The sequence below is a fragment of the Acomys minous genome, assembly GCF_964271855.1.
Source record: "Acomys minous genome assembly, chromosome: 12".
NCBI classification, from domain to species: domain Eukaryota; kingdom Metazoa; phylum Chordata; class Mammalia; order Rodentia; family Muridae; genus Acomys; species Acomys minous.
In genome coordinates this window covers 35,305,653-35,323,278 of record NC_140493.1, presented here as the reverse complement: position 1 = coordinate 35,323,278, position 17,626 = coordinate 35,305,653, and the positions used below count along the sequence as shown (strand labels likewise).

The 17,626-nt window shown below is 40.2% G+C and overlaps 1 protein-coding gene and 1 long non-coding RNA gene across 6 annotated transcripts in view; one reads left to right on the top strand and one right to left on the bottom strand.

Moving 5' to 3' along the window:
* Positions 1 to 17,626, top strand: part of SAMD12 (sterile alpha motif domain containing 12) — a 494,897-nt gene that overhangs the window by 220,788 nt on the left and 256,483 nt on the right. The gene's annotated exons all lie outside the window — the stretch shown is intronic.
* On the bottom strand, positions 7,544 to 10,383 carry LOC311578168. Its single transcript, XR_014772782.1, has 3 exons — positions 9,585 to 10,383; positions 8,791 to 8,884; positions 7,544 to 7,795 (listed from the first exon to the last, which is right to left on the bottom strand). It is a non-coding gene; the product is annotated as an uncharacterized lncRNA (long non-coding RNA).

Genomic DNA, 17,626 nt, shown 5'->3' with positions numbered 1-17,626 from the left:
AGGTAGGGTTATCCTTAGCCTTTAAATAAGTTTATCCTCAAATTACATAAATACAAAATGAAGCACAGCCGTCCTGGCAGTGTGTATCTTTTATATCTATTTTAATTCTGGATTGGGTCACAAACTAAGCAATAAAAGATCTTAGATGGAAAGTTGTGTGGTGGTTCTTAATCTCTTTGTGAAATCGTCCTTGGAAGAAATGTTTGCGAAGGATTATTTCCCTGCTTTGTCTTAAAGACTCCTCAATCTTCCTCTGCGGGACAATAGCTGGTGAGGAGCTTGCAGTTCTCTTGAGCTCCTCAAGGGGGAGCAGTCACACCAGCTAACGGTAGGAGAGTTGGCTTTGAGTTAGCCTTCTGTCGCTATAGTGAATTACCTGATGGTAATTAGCATATACAGAGTAAAGGTTTGTTTAGATTCCGTTTTGAAGATTCTAGCACAGTATCAGGCAGACCCATTTCTCTGAACCTCTATAGGTAGACCAGATGACAATGGGGAACAGTGGGCTGTGCAACCACTCATCTCTTGCCCAGAAAGTAAAGACAGGATCAAGGCTGAGGTACCACAGTCACCTTGAGGGTACGTGACAGGGACCTCTAAGATCTTGCTCATGATCTCACCTTTGAAAACTTATAACATGTCCCAGCACCAACACTAACTTAGCTATGTGATGGAATGGTAGACCCTAGTAATAGTCTTCAAAAACAAATTTTGTGTTAGTCAGACTTGAATCTATATTGACCACCTTTTGTGCTGACTAGCCCTCTATTTTACAGGAGTGTGGTTGACCTGGCAGTGTCCATACAAGCTCCAGAAAACTGGCAGCTAAGCCTTAGGCATTTACTACTAAATGGGATGTTCTATATAGATAGAACTACTCAAACCTACCCACCATCTTACACCACTGCATAAGCAGTGCAGACTTACAGAAAACATGAAAGGAATGATGCTCCTCTTTTAATGGGCCTCAGGAGATCTTACACACACACACACACACACACACACACACACACACACACACACACACACACACCATTTACTCCAAATCTACTTTCAGTGGTAGAATTCATACTTGGCCTAACATTTTTGGATGAAAGGTCTGGTAAAGACCTACTTGAAGGTGTCTTTTTCCAAAATAGAAGCCAATTACATAATGTCCTTACCTTTCCTGTATGTGAAGTCAAGGCGGATTAATATGAAGTAGAGTGTTTGCTCAGAGTGATGATGAAAATCTATTTCTCCCATCACTCTCTTAAAAAAAAAAAAAGTAGGTAAATCAGCTATCACTAAAATGTATTTTTTTTTGAGGCTAGACATGGATTTCAAGTTGCCAACAATGACCTTAACTTCTGATCCTCCTGCCTACAGTCACCCCATGCTGGCATTATAAGTGTATGTAGTGTTTGGGATAGAACCCACGGCTTTACACACGTTAGGCAACCTTTTACAAACTAAGCTATAGTCCCAGCCTCAGCTGGGCAGGTAGCTGTTCTCACTTACCCTCCCCGTTTACCTCAGACATAATTTCCTAATGGAAAACACTGAAACAAAGGATTCATAGTCATTTCATTTTTCCCTTTAAAATTCTTGAAACTAAAGTGCACTTTTATGAGAACTACAAACTTGGGGGGGAATTATCCTTGTGTTCTGACTCAGAAAACAGTGGCAAAATTTCTGTAGAGTATAAATGTTTACAAACTCGTTATTTAAGCACATTTTAACCAAACACCTGGTATGAGTTGCAGTTTATTAATGAGTTGCAAAACCTCCCAAGTTGGGAAATACAGCTATGGGGATGATTTGCCATTTGGCAGATAGTCAAGCCTGACAGCCTTTGTTTAATATCTCTTTATCTGTAAAGACTCTGGTTCACTGGAAACATCTGAGATTTCAGGAGATTACCCCCACCCCTTGACCCTGCACCTAATTACTCATTCATGTTCTATAAAGAGTTTTATTATTCTTTCAAATGTGAAGTAACAGGGAAAAAAGATAGTAAGCCATGTTATATATATTCTGTTGTATTTACCTGTCTAATGATCCTTTCAAAGTCTGTAACTCATTTGGTGCCTGCTTCTTATATATGTTTAATACTTATTATGCATATTAACCTGGGCTGGGTGCTACCAGGCCTGGTATAAGAGGTGAGATGCTGTGTCATTCATTTGGCTAGGCTGGCTGGCCAGTGAGCTCTGGGACTCTACCTGGCTCCACCTCCCAGCCCCAGGACAATAGATACATGCTATGTTTATGTTATGTTATATTATGTTTACACAGTGCCAAGATGATATTTCTCCATATTTCCACACTACATAGAGCTCCTTTCTTCCAGCATTCAGTGGCATGCTCCTTACTTCCTGGTGACATCTCCCTCAGTTTTTTCACTGAAAGCTGCCTCGCATTTTTTTCTACCTTAAACCCTTTGGCCATGCATGCCTTCAAAAGTCAATGTCACATGTTGAGTACTGTGTTAAATGGGCACCTCACTTTTGGTAAAACGTTCTGTTAGGTATCTGTCACGACATCACAGAGAGCCTCAAAAACAAAAACAAAACAAAAAACAAAAACAAACCCAAAGACTATATCTCAGAACTTTTATAGGTAAGGCATTTTAAGAAAGCTCTGTTGGGGATTTTGAGTACTTTCTAATATTACTTGAGATCACTTGCTGATGTTGACATGGCCGATAGACTGGGAGAGAAGGCACAACATGCACTCACTCACATGCATGGCTCAGAAGATAAGGCTCAAGGGCATCGCTCACCTGCACATAGCCTCTCTTTCCTGGCTGTCTGAGTGCAATTGAGCCTCATACATAGTGGGGAGCTTCTTCCACAACACAATGAGCATCCCAAAAGTACTGAGAAAAATTCTGTCACCCAGACCTATCTAACGATCCTTTCAAAATCCAAATGGTTTTTATTGACAACAAAGTCTGTTTGGTCAAAAAAGACATGAACGCACCCAGATCCAAGGAAGGAGACATAGTCCCTACATCCCGATATAAGGAGTGTTGAAGTGTTCGTATCCATATTTTAAGATCATAAGATGGACCATTGATTTATGCCACATTCCACATCAGAAAAACCTGGATTTAAGCCTAGACTGCCCACACTTGTTTGTATTCCGACACAGCACTGCTCTCTTTCAGCCATCATTTCACAAAATCTTGCCCATGCATTCCAATTTGTTTTCTATGATACACCTCTATGAAGAGATGCGATGCCTTTGAGCACGTCTGCCTGATATACATGGCAAACATTGCATACACAAACCGGGATAAACATTTTATACACAAACAACGTCATAAATGTACTCACCATTACCTTTACTCAATAAAGACAAACAGAAAACATTGCTAGATATGCTAATTGTGACCTCACTAGCTGTACTTCAAAGGGAAAGTGTGTACCTTTACATAACATTTAGGAGCAGGAGATACAGACCAGAGGTTAATATCATTTACTGCTCTTGCAGAGGACACGGGTTCAGTTCCCAGATAGAGGTACAATACAAGCTGTAACTCTACTTCCAGGAGATTCAAAGCCCTCTTGCCTACACAGACAGGGTCTTGCACACACGTACTCACACTAGCTCCCACATATACACATAAATAAGTAAGTATTTTAAAATTATAACTTTCACATTTAACAATTATGAATATAAACACTTCAATTGGTGTTTCCTGGCATTTTTAAATTCTGGTGCCATTTTCTTATCAAAATATTACATTGTCTCTTTCACCTTAGAATGAATCTAATCAAATTATATTTTTATAAAATAAAAGGTGTCAGCATTGCTATTTTATTGATTTTCAAAATCTGTGTTAACTTTGTGTTTTCTTTTATGTGAGCCACAGTCTAGTTGGAGATAGAACAAGAAGCTACAAGCCTTTTGACAAGTGCATGTAAATTTCATGCTCTCTTGTCCTGACCAGACCCTGTGAATGTGTGCAATAGTGCTTCCTGCTCAAACCTAGGCACCTGCATGTTTCTCTGGGGGATGTTCTGTATGCTTCTCCAATTCTTAGATTTTTATTGTTTTAGGTGAAAAATGTATGTGAATATAGAATTTAATATTTTGTTAAAACCTTGTCATAAGTCAGTCACCTTAAGATCCAAGCACGGTAAAAGTAACTGGCATAAGAGACATGCAATCAATATCTATTTGATTTCTTTAAACGATGGTGAATGGGCCTTCACTATTTTCTGAGTGAACAATGAGTTTGTTCTGTCTAAAACCAAAAGAAAAGTATGGAAACCTGTCACTTGTAGGTGCTCTTCTGTTCAGCAATCTAACCAAAACATGGCAGATGATCAGTGTCTTCGTCAGTGTTCTAATGCTATGAAAATGTACCCTGACCATGGCAACTCTTATAAAGAAAAGCATTAAACTGTGGCTAGCTTACAGTTTTGCAGTTTCAGAGGCTTAGTTTGTTATCCTCATGGCATGGAGCATGGAGGCAAGCAGGCAGACATGGTAGATAAGAAGTCTATATCCAGATCAGAAGATAATAGGAAGAGAGAGAGAAAGCCACTGGACCTGGCTGGGGCCCTTGAAATGTCAAAGCCCAACCCCACTGACAAGGCCTTCACCTACTTCAAAAAGGCACATTTCCCAATGCCACGCCCTCACTATTCAAATTTATGAGTTTAGGGGCAAGCCATTCTTATTCAAACCCACCACAGAGTCTTATTTTCCCTTGAAGTGTATTTCCACCAGAAATTTAAAAAAATAATATCCCATGTAAGTGAAAATTTACACTTCTCTCCTTCCTCTACATACTTTCTGTTCATGACTTGATCTTCACACCTTAGGTTTTGCATTTCATAACTACCTCATACAAAACTTACTATTGCTTAACAATTAGCTAACTTGAGTCAGCGAAGTCAATATCTTCTTTTGTTCTTTTTTAATGAGAGAGCTAAGGTGAAATGAGTTTAAAATTTCTTCCTGAAGGCCAGGTAGCAAACCAGTAACCATGCTGGAATTAAATTAAAACTTCTGACTCTAGGCTTTACCTCTCCATTTTTCTGAGCCATCATAGCTTTTGATCTTTGATTGAAATAGTAGACTCCTTGGTGGTTTAATGAGTGGACTTTTAAATCAGCAAATAAGAAAGCATTTTAAAAATTAAGGTAGTTGACATAGCAAATTTAATAGGCCTATTTTTGTAATAAAGTTAGTATAAAATAGTTTATTGTCTGGGTGGGGTGGCACATGCCTCTAATCCCAGCACTTAGGAGGCAGAGGTGGGCAGATTGCTGTGAGTTCAAAGCCAGCCCGGTCTACAGAGTAAGTCCAGGCCAGCTCAGGCCTACATAGAGAAGCCCTGTCTTGAAACACCAAATAAAATAAAACAGTTTATTAAGATCAAAGTACTGGAGCCGGTGGGGGGGGGGGGGGCAGGGGGAGTGACTCAGTGATAGAACGCTGTCTCCCATGCACAAGGTCCAGGCTTCAACACAAATGGTTAAATTGGTAAAATTGGGACTTGGGACATGGATCAGTCAATAGACTACTTGTTGGGCAAGCATGAAAATCTGAGATCAGATGCTTAGCATCCACAGAAAAAGCCAGGCATAGCAGAGGTCACCTGTTATCCCCATGCTCAGGAAGACTCCTGAGACTTGCTGGGCAGCCAGTAACCAAATAATGAGCTCCAAGTGTAATGAAAGACCCTGTCTCAAAGAATTAAATGAAGGGCATTAAGAAAGATAAATTATATCAACTCTGACCTTCACAGCCATATGCACACATGCACACACATGTGTATAGATACATATATAAAAGTAGCAAATCATATGATTTTATCACAGGTTTTAATAAAGAATGCATAGTGTTTGCTTTAATCTAGCTTCCTCAGAAGAAAAGCAGGAGACAAGCATCTGAAGGTCTTGTGTATTTTTTCACTTTAAGACTTTTTTTTTAGCCAGGGGGAAATGCTTAGGTTTGCTTCCCTCCAGCTTGTATAACCTGGTTAAACCAATATTTCGTAGCCTCCCAGTGTCATTGAACTTTGTTGTATTGCTCTGTGGAAAATATTTTTATGACTGACCATAGAGAGAAAACAAAATGAAGTCAACAAGACTTGCCTTGTTATCTGTTTGCACATATGATTCCCATCTGTGGTTAATATTTATTTAGGGAAAATATCATCTCCACCTAGGCTTTCTGAGAGTTTTGAAATATGATGCTGAGCAGGGGCATAGTAAAGTCCATGAAATCACAAGTGGCAAGCGCCCAACATGATTTCAGACTAGCTGTGCAGACTCTCAAATGCTAGTATAAAATGCTTTATCTTTTCCTCAGTTCCTCCTCCGCTTCTCTGTCTCTCCACCCTTTTATCTCCTCATCTCTTTTCCTCACTGTCTCCTTGTTTTTACCCATTTCTTCTTTTATTTTTGTCCTCCCCTTTTTTCAATTTCTTTCTCTCCCCCCCCCTCTCTCTCTCCTGATTTAGTTAGATATAGTAAAGGTGTACAGATCTTAATGTGCAACTCGGTGTAATTTACATGCATGCATTCCCTTATGAAAAAAAAAAGGCAGACTATTTCTAGAACTGTACATATATCTCCTGTGCTTCCTCCCAATTGATTTCCCCAGAGTTAACCAACAGTCTAACCTCTGCCACCATAGATTGATTTTGTTTATTAGTCTCTTTGGGGCCTGTGTTTTTCACTCAGTATTTTCTCTGTGAAACTTGTCCATGCTGTACAGTATAGCTATGGTTTTTGTGTTCCATTGTTGAACAATATTCCATTGCATGCATATATTCTAATGTCTCCTGTGCTAAGAGTTAATTATTTCCAATAAAGCTGCTAGGAATATTCCTGTCTTTGGGTGGAAATCAGCACTTACTTTTATATTCAGAAATAAAATCGTTGGGTCTTATGTACATTTAGCTAAACAGAAAAACCAGAGGATTCAAAGATGCTAACTCTAGTTTATACTTTGGTACCAACAAAGCCCTTCTTTATCTTGCCAAAACTTGGCTTTGTCGGCACTTTTGAAGGGTAGCTATTAGGCCGAAGTTACAGAACAAGTTGCTCAGAAACTAAAGGAAGCAGGTGAATGAAAAAACTTATCTGAAAAAGTGAACAGTGTCATTACCAGGATTTTAAGGGGGACATTAGTTGAAAAACAAAAACAAAAACAACAGCAACACAGTTCTCTAGGTATATTTATTAGACCACCTACCTTACCATCATCCTGGCCACTGGATAAAGAAACATCCTCCCAGGCCTCAGCATTCCATTCTAGGAAATCAACTTGCAGCTTACGTTGGTAGTGCTTTCAGACATAGGAGTGTGTGAGCTCACCACTGTTGACATTGTTAAGTCTCAACTTTTCACATGATAACTAAGGGAAGTGGGTTAAATCTCTGGCATCTATAACTTCAGGCTAACAGGTAAGATACTTGGAAATTGGGATTGCCTCAGAAAATCTGAACTTTTTACCATATTGATTGGTCTAATGTGTAAATAATTGCCATTCCCACATAGAAAAGAAGACATGGGACCAAAGGAATATTTGAGTTTTATTTCTGAGGCCAAGAATCTTGCAAATTAGTAAAAAGACAAATCCACTGATCTAAGGCAGCCAGAGAGTAATATACATGGTAATATTAAAACTCAAGCAGCATCACCCTGTCTATATTGAAATAATAAGGGAAGAATTTTGTCATTAATAAACAGGTGGCTGAAGAGCAAGTTCATGGTTCTTCTCTGAGAACATGTGTCGTTCCAATCATCCCAGGGTCCCCAGTTTCTCATTTATCCCTTGGTGGTCTTCACTGTATTGAGACAAGATAGATTTGAGAGTCCCAATCATTACAGTTTACTCTATCATTTCATTTTGTCTCAACATTCACATTTGCTTTAAGAAATTACCTCCTTTGTGATTATTACTTTATTTAATTTTTTTTTTATAGTTGGATGGTGGCCGTTTTTTTCTAGGGTCTTCCTGAATGGCAGCTTCTACATGTAAACAGACATAAAGCATATTATGAGATCCTCATCATGATCATAATATTATCCAATAAATGCTATTCATAGCCTTTGTTTTTCATTATTTTTTAACATGTAGGAAGTTGGGATAAAACCACTGAATATAGTCTTCAAAGTTCCTACACTAAATCATGAAACAATAGAATTTAATTCTAAGGCATATTATGCCTAAATTCCTATTCTCCAGCTTTAAAAAAAAATGTCTTTATCCATGCAAAGACTATCCACCGCATTATAAAAAGTATGGAAGACACCATCCCCTATTTCCATTGAGAATTGTAGCCTGATTTGCTCAACAAATTAGGCTACCTCCTCCCCCAGCCTTCCTCTTTCCTTTTATTAGTTCAGTTGCAACAGTGACCTGGCTATAATTGGCAAAGACTCTTGAATTCTCAGGGCTGTTTTAGAAGAGAAGGCGGGCTGGTGGGGAGCTGCTGCCTTCAGTGTTACTGTGGACAGAGGTGATCAATCCTGAGCAACGTTCAGTCCCCAGTTCACAGAGCAGGTCATGGAGGTGGGCAGATGACAGGGCCATGGTTCACTTTAGAGACTGTTCGCTAGAATGTTTCCCCCCCCCCCACCTCATTATGGAATCCTGCAGTGGTCTGTGCCTTAAGTGGCTAGTAAGCACTACTAGTACAAATATCTTTTAGGAAGAAAAGCAATAAAAGGTCAACAAGACTTTACTTTGCCCAAGGTTTTCATTAGCAGAGGAGGTCATAGGGGACCATGTGAAGACCATGTTTCTGCAGAGCGCTGCTCTGATTATCTTGGCACATACCAGCCTCTGCTCTGTCCTTCATCGACACAGAGACTCTTGCCTTGATGTCCTCCCCAGCACATGCTCAACATCTGCTGCTACACGTTGCTTTTTCCTAGAAGAAAAACAGGGCCAGAGATTCCTAAGGGTTCAGTGACATTCCATAGATGAAAGGGCCAGGTTTTATACACATTGGGCCACTCCCTGGCCGTTTGACCCTTCTGGCTTGTTTGGCTGTCACCAGTGGCCTTTCAAACCTTGATCCCTGGGCACTTTGCCAGTGTGGTTATTATATATGACTGACCTATTGAGCCAGGAAATATTCCTCTACATTTCTGTCTCCTTGATGTATCAGTGTTATTTCTCCATTTGCCTTGCCTCTGTGTCTTACATATTTCTCTCTGATATTTTGATCTATGAGGACTTGCCTTTGATTAAGGGTTCTGCTCCTTAAATGTTCACTTTTAGTTTCTCTATCGGAAGATTGGAGGTACCTCAGGTGACCCAGCTTCTCTGACATATTAAATCTGAGTGTCAAATTCATGCACTTTCATTGATAGATGACCTAATAAGCCTTTTCTTCATCTAATTTCACTGGTTTTATAATACTGAAATATGTCTTTCTGTCTCCCTTCCTCCTTCATAACTTCCATATGTTGTATAGGTTTTCATAGTTAGATAGACTATTTAGAACTTCATCTTGAAACATAGGTTGTTTCACAGCAAAACACAAAAAAAGTAGAGTTGTAATATCAAAAATATAATTTGCAAAGAAGAAATGAAAGGAATGTAATCCCATCTCAAGAAAAACTTACTCAAAAGTTTGACTGAAGGATCATGGGATACATCTCTCAGTGGCCAGGACAGGTTCTGCAAATGGAATCTCAAGGTTAAGTGCGGAAGGACATCTGATAGACACATGATAATCAGTCTATGCATCCTCAGAAGGTGCGTGCTCACCACTGATCTCATGGCGTAAGTCATGTAAAAGAAGAGTTCTATAGATCTAATTTGCATGTCCTCATGTGTTTTACATGTTTTCATATTTTAGATAAAGCCTGGAACTGTCATATTCCAACCCAGAAATAACATGTGGAATCTAAAGCAGAAGAAGCCAGGAAGACCATCACCTTGCTATTAATAATAACCTGAATGAGATGTTAGAAATTAATTTTCAGCAGTTCCCAATTTGTTTCCGTAAATAGGGGAGGGTACTAGGAATATTCCCTTCAAGCAGTTACATTTTTTTTCCTTTCTGTTAGAGACAAATTCCAGCAATGGCCCGACATGCCTTGAACCAGGATGACGTGCCACTGTAAAATCTAACCCCAGACAAACAAAATTTGATGTTCCATTAGAGATTTATGATTTCAGACATAACAATTCTGTAAAGTCATTCCAAAGATGGTGCCTCCTCTTTCTTCAGTTTAGGCACATTCCAAAGCTATTCTTCACCGTAATAGTGAAGTTGTAACATTTGACATCTTTATGTAGAGGACTTAATTTAACCAATACAGTTTTCATTGAATTCAAGCTGTTGATGTTATGGTAGCAATGCATTTATCAGTTATAAGATGTTTTCTCAATCTCAGTTCTGTTTTTAGCAGCTGATCAGTATTCATTGGAACAAGCCCTTCCTTTGACAGGGCTGTCTCCTGGCTTGTGAGGGTATATGTCCTCACAACCACACCAGGGTGCAGTGTGTGTTGATTTACAGATTTTTTTTTTTTAGCCGAAAGCATGTGTTCGGCTATGCTCCATTGCTCTGCATACAAAGGAATGTATTTCCATTGTAAAAGCAAACTCATTTCAATTGTTGAGAAGATGCAGCTTCTGCAAGGGGCAGCACTAAATCTCCACACTACTTTGAGGCATATGACTTTTATTTATATCCAAAAGCCTTCTGATATTTACCAAATGAGAGAGCAACACGTTTGACTGTCTTTCTTAGTCTCTAAAGTAAGAAAAGTTTCTTACTCAAAAGTTTATTTTGGTAAAGTGGTTAAAAGAATAGCATTTGGCATTGTGTTGTCCTAAAACTGACCCAAAGCATTAATTCCTCTGCCTACAATGTTTTTGTTATTATTCTTCACTTTTATGAGCTTAATTTTTTGCATCTGAAAAACAAAGAGGAAAATAATTGTGCCCACTTATGAGAACCCAATGTGCTAATTCGTTTCAACAATTTCAGTCAAATACATTTTACATAAGTGGAAATGTATGTGTGTGTGTGTGTGCATAGTTTTATGTACATATTTATGACTTACCTAGCAGAAATACATACTGCACTGCAGTTATGTAGTACTCAAAATGTTTGATGGATGAGGCAAATTTCTAAAATCAATCAAGGATAAACACATAGAATTTTCACCAGTTTTGTCTGACTAATTACGTATTGGCAAGGCCACTCTTCAAATCCATTTTCATTCTTTGCACACACAACTACTAACCATAGTGTCGGATGACCTAGAAACATGTTAATGGTACCAGAGAACCATCTGGTCTGTCTTGAAATCACTACAGACAATTTGAAAGTTTGCTTTAGAGAACCAATTTCTGTCTTGCTACCCTAGAAGCCCTAGTCAGTGTGTGGCTTCCCTAAGAAGCAGCCTCAGAACATGGGTTTTAGTTGGTGTTCTGTTGCTGTGAAGAGACATCATAACTAAGAGATACCAAGAGATTCCAAGAAATCCAATCTTTCTTATAAAAGGAAAGATTTAACTGGGGGCTTGATTCCATTAGCATCATAGCAGGAAGTAGACAGACATGATGTTACAGCAGTGACTGAGAGCTTTGCCTCCTGAACTGTAAGCATCAAATGGAGAGGGAGAGGGGAAGGGAGGGGGGAAAGGGACAGACAAGTGTGGGGAGGGAAAGGGAGCAGAAGAAGGAGAAGGAGCGAAAGAGGGAGAGAGAGAAGGAGAGGGAGAAGGAGAAAGACTGAGCCTGTCCTAAGCTTTTGAAAACTTAAAGCCCTCCCCCAGTGAACAATCTCCTCCAACAAGGCCACACCTACTCCTTCCCTAAAGAGTCCATCCACTGGGGACTAACCATGCAAATATATGAGCTTACAGAGGCCATGTGCTCATTCAAACCACAGCAGCAGGAACCCCAGCTCCTAACACTAACACATGGTGCATTAGCTACTCTTTGTATTACTATGACAAACTAGCCAGGGACAAAATAAGTCTAAACAAAAGCAACTTAAAACTGGGTTTATTTTGATTTACAGTGTCAGGGTACATGCCATTCACTTTGGTGGGAAAAACAAAGCAGCAGGCTCCTACTGCAGCTTGTCACATTGAGGTCACAGTCAGGAAGCAAAAGGCTGTGAATTCCAATATTCAGCTTGTTTTCTCCTCCCTACACGTTCTAGAAGGTAGGTGGGCTTTCCTGCCTCAGTTAAGTTAAAATCTCTCACAGGCATATCCAGATAATTGTCTACAAAGTGGATCTAGATTCTGTTGAGTTGACAACCAATATAGAACCATCATATAGAGTATCCACAAACATCGCATCTGTGAGAAAGTTGACCTAAGCAAGATGGGGCAGAGGAAGGAGCCAGGCTGTGATTCAGACATGGAGGGGCCTCAGTCATTCCCTTGGAGAGATCTGGAGGTGGACTTATCCTTTGAAGTTTCAGGAGGTAAAGAGGTGTCAACAGATCTATTGACATAAACATTATGTGTTGCCTGTTGTGATTTTAAAATAGCCCCATGATTCCACTGTACCATCCAGCATGCCTCTAGGTCACTGCCTCCACTGTCAGTAGCTATATGTACAGAGAATGAAAATGAATTTGTATAGTAGCCTTGGCAACACACCATGAGCAAGAAGAAAAACTGTTAAAATGTCCATGCACAACTGGAACAAGGGATTAGGAAGGGCTAGTTGGTACCTTTTTTTTTTTTTTTTTTTTTTTTTTTTTTTTTTTTTTGCCCCTATCACTAGATGCAGGCTATTATTGTCAGAAAAAAAAGCACTTGACCTTGGCCAGGGTGCCTCTTCTTGGTATAAGAAACATAAAAGCATGACTGACAGGTGGGAAGACACTACGAAGGAAGCAGCTGGGAAGTTCCTCACTCCAGAAGGAAGCTCTGTGTCACAGCATGAGGTCCATGAGCAATCAGTAGAACCAATTATTGCTGGGAACTGTGGTTTGATTTGGTCTCCCTTATCTGATTTCTTCTCTCTGGTCTTTCTCCCTCTGCCTTCCCCTTATCCTCCACTTTTTCTTTAACTATTTATTCCCCATTTTCCACAGCTCTAGGGAACTATGGCTGGTGGACAATGCAGAACGCATGGATTAAATGCATAATCTGTTGATCGGCACCTATGATTATCCCCGCTAAGCCATCAATATTAATTTAACGACCATGTCTAGTACTTACAACGTTTCTTTGTTTCCTTTTTAGCCCATCTCCTTCTCTGCAACCCATCTCTCTCAATATCACCGGAATACTTTGTCCAACAGAACGTTTGCCTTTTAGAATTGCATTGAAATAGAATTGATGGTAGCCTAATGAAGGCTAGAAATAAAAAGACATGAGAAGATTCTTTTCTTTTCAAAGCCTCTCTCTGTGTGTGGGGAGAAAGTCTAGCCAGATGAGAGGGTAGGTAAGGTAGGTTTTGGAATGAGATGGCTACTCACTTGAAACCCTGCTGTCCCTTACTATCTCTGTTGTCTTGATCATATTATTTAAATCATCAGACCCCATTTTGCTCATTTTACGGACGAGGATAATGTGTGAGCCAACTCCGAAGATGGCTGCAAAGATTACATTGAAGAATGGAAAATTGCTGGCAGTAACACCCAGCTTACCCTAATTATTTGAAACATTATTATTTATGATATTTTTATTGTATTGGCAATAGTAGTGTCTGAGGTTTAAGGTTCGACGTCTATGTAGCACTTTCACCTTTGTCTATTGGGTCAAACAAAAGATATCTCACTTGAGAAAAACAGCTGTTCCCATGTGACCCAGACACAGGGAACTCTACCATACAATCCACAGATGCAGAGTTTCTGTCTTTCCAGGACCTTAAACTTGAAGACACGCTGTACTTACTCACCTTGCTAGATTGCCAGACATTCACTGAAAAGCCAGTTTCTTGAAGCATACTGCCTATATCTCATTCTTGCCGGTTTCTTTCCACGTCTCCAGTCTTGTTGGCTCATATCTCTATATTCAGCCGATACCGGTGTTCTTCAAGGTGTGAGTCATGGGTGCTCTTCTCATCTGACCCTCAGTTTCTTGTTTGTCAATTCAGACGGCAACTCTACCATGTCACCCAAACAAAATCCCCAGGCTGCCTTCTCTTTGTAGCTCCGCTCTATGTTCCCAAATACCCACTCTGCCTGTCCATTGACCATGTCACAGACAAGGGCTGCTCATGTTACACATCCCAGCTAAAGTGATTACTGTTAGCTCTTGTACCTGCTCGCTCAGTAGTTCCCATGTCAGTGAGTGGACTTCGGCTTTTTACCGTCTCCTAAACAGACCCCCATTGACAGCCCCTTGCAGTTGGTTCAGGTCTTTCATCTCTGACTGGTCACGCTGGTTCTGCTGGCATATTTTCTCCTTTCTGCTCATCTTCCAATCAGGACGAGTTCTAGCAGAAACCACCAGGATCAGTAAGCTCAGTAAAATGTGATTTTCTAGCTAGTTTTCCTCGCTTCCTGGCATTGCTTGTGTCCTCCATGGAGATTATTTGTGAGAAGCCAGAAAGAATTTCGAGTACAAATGTCATCATATCAGTCTCCTAGTCAAAACTCTATATTGACTCCCTAGTGCATTTATTTATCGTAAGGTGAACAACAAGATCCTTCATCTGCCTCCAAAACCATAAACGTTGCCTTTGACTAGCTCTCCAGCCTCACCTCAAATCCAAGGCGTACTCCCATTCCATATGCCAGTCTCACTGGATCCCTTGATTTAATCCAAAGCCTGTATTCAAGAGCATTTAATTGTGTTTCTCTCTGCCCCGCCCCCTGCAAAAAAAAAAAAAAATCACCGTAACACCTCCACAGTCTGTCTTACTCTGTGGAAGGCATATGAAAGGTGCTTCCTTCAAGTTTACATTTGCCATACCGAATTCATATTTAGGGTTCCTGCGTCCTTATGAGAGCGCTGCATTTTTTTTTTCTGTTTTGAAATGATGTCTTTATCTGAGTGGTATTGTTTTCCCTATGAGACTGCAAATACAAGCACAGGCTACACGGATTGTATTCTGGGCTTCTCCTCAGCCTCTGCCCTAATATATGACACATTCATTCTTAAATGAGTGCTTAATTAGTCAGCTCTAGCCTGCCTAACAGTGGCATCTTGTTTCTAGTCTTTGCTCTCATATGTGCTTGTCATATGGACAAATCCCTTCACTTTTCCTGGTCTGCTTTTGGGGATGCTGTTTTTTTTTTTTCCTTTTCCCACAGAGCCACTCATTTAATTAGCAAAACTTGAATGAATCCCCGTCAACTGCTGAACACTAGAGTTGCTTCATGGAGAGCTCAGGCTTAGAAGAGAACAAGGACACGTGTCTGTACGTCCTAGGGATAGTACAGTACATGCAGGGGCACAACCTATGTCAGGCATACTGTTACGGAATGTTCAGTTTGAAATAGACATGTTGAGTCAAATGCTATGGTGCGTACTTTTAAATTTATGAATGTGTATTTTATATATTTTTATCATATAAAGTACAATAGTACTTTGTATACTTTCACATCGAAACTCCAAGGCAATTGCAATCAATCCTGCTTCACAGATGTGGAAATCGTGACTCAGCAGCCTTTAGTAAATTACTCACGTTTCAGCCTGTGCAGGCGTCAGGCTTAATGCCCAGGCTCCTCTCTCCAAAATCAGGTCTCTGCTAACAAAGCAAGAAACATAATTAGACATGAAAATGAAAATACCATTTATAGTGAAATTAAAAGAAAGCAGTGCAGTACCACACTACACTATAGTCAGTGTTCTGGAACAAACTGTCGTGTGTAAGGTCCTCCAACCTCCAAGGTTCTCAAAGCAGTGTTCTAAATACCACACGATTCTCTGTGAAGACACACAAGTAAGGTACCCATTACAATTCATAAGGCACTCTCGCAGAAATTATCACAAATAAACAACAATAAAACTGAACCTAATACAAGTTGACTAAAGAAGTTAGAAAGCACAGTGAAGGTTTTTGGAATAATTTCAACTTAGATTTGGTTTTTGAAACCTGAAAACCTATTAATTTATTCTTCTAGCCATAATTAAACTTTAGCCAACTGACATTACTCTTGCATTCACAAGACCTTTCAAGTTATATTTTTCATTGAAATGCTCTGTTATGTGCAGTGAGATGTCCAAGATCAAATATAGGGATGTTTTTACTTGAACTAAAGTGGAATCCCTGCCCTGCTATTTGTAGTCTTTCTCCTCCCTCCCTCCCTCCCTCTCTCCCTCCCTCCCTCCCTCCCTCCCCCCCCCTCTCTCTCTTTCTTAATTATGTGCATCTCCAGTAACATCCTTTTCCTCTTTTAAAACAGAGAGTACGAGTCTGTCCTAGGGTGGTACCATAGATGAAATCAGTATGAATAGATGAGAAAGTGTCTGACACAGAGTTCTGTGATGCTTTGCCACCCCATCTACTCAAGTCCTATGACTCCATTCTGATGTCATCTGCCTCCTGTGTGGGCATTTTCAGAAGGAGTTTGTAAACAGCAAACATCTGAACCAGTGATTCTTCACCAGGAGCAAAACTGTCCTCTACCAGATATTTTCCAAGGATTCGGGGACATTTTGAATTGACATGGGTGGGAGGATGTTAGATGAAAAGCCAGAGATTTTGTAGAGAGCACGTGAAAATGCACAGCTCAGCCACACTTGCGGTCACAGAAGAACCCAGCCCAAAGGGTCAACAGTGCTACATGTCATGATGTCGGTTCAAGATTTTACATGCTAAAATAATAGATTTCCCCCTGTTTGGATTTGCTTCTTGGGACCAGTTTCAGGTATCCATCAGATGCCCATCATTCAGATGTCTGCCATAGTTTGGGTGTGACTTACAGAGCTCCCACATGGGGAGGACCTTTTCCATTCCTTAAGGAAGGTTCCTAGGGGATTCAACAAGACTTTGTATTCTTCTTGCTGTAGTGATTCCTTGCCAACACAACAGGATATAATATATAACAGCTTTCCAATACTCAAGTGAAGAAACAGAGCCTGTAAAGGAGAAGTGTGGCGCTAATGGCTGAATACCTGACAGCTGGGTGATCTAGCACAAGATTAGCCCTGTCCTCCAAACTCCAGGCCTCTCTCTCTTTTTGTTAGAGTTTCCCAGTAGGTCACATGGTCTTCATAATGCCTGATGCAGACTTTTGTCCCATAATTGTTCTTTACCATTGACTCGATGGTCTCCTATAAGCTCCATGAAAGCCAGAACATCTTCTCTTTCTCCTGTTGCGCATATACAAAATTAGACCAGCACTCACTCTGTTACTCCTAATGTTGATGGAATGTTGATTATGTAGAACAATAAGGAGGACTTCACCAAGAACTTGGTGGGTAAAGTTTTGACTTCAAAGTGTGAGGGCCTAAGTCCAATCCTAAGAGCCCATGTTAAAATACTAATAAAAGCTGGGCATCGCAGTGCGCACTTGTAATCGCAGCACAAGGAATGCAGACAGGCAGATCTCGGGTGCTTGCTGGATCTCTAGTCTTGCTGACTTCATGGGTTCTGTGCCAATTAGAGAACTTGTCTCCAAAAATTACAGAAAGTGTGGATATCATCTGAGGAAGATCTGAGGCTCTCCTCTGACATTGACATGCATGTGCATACATTTGAAAAACCCCTGCACACACAAACATGGACAAAC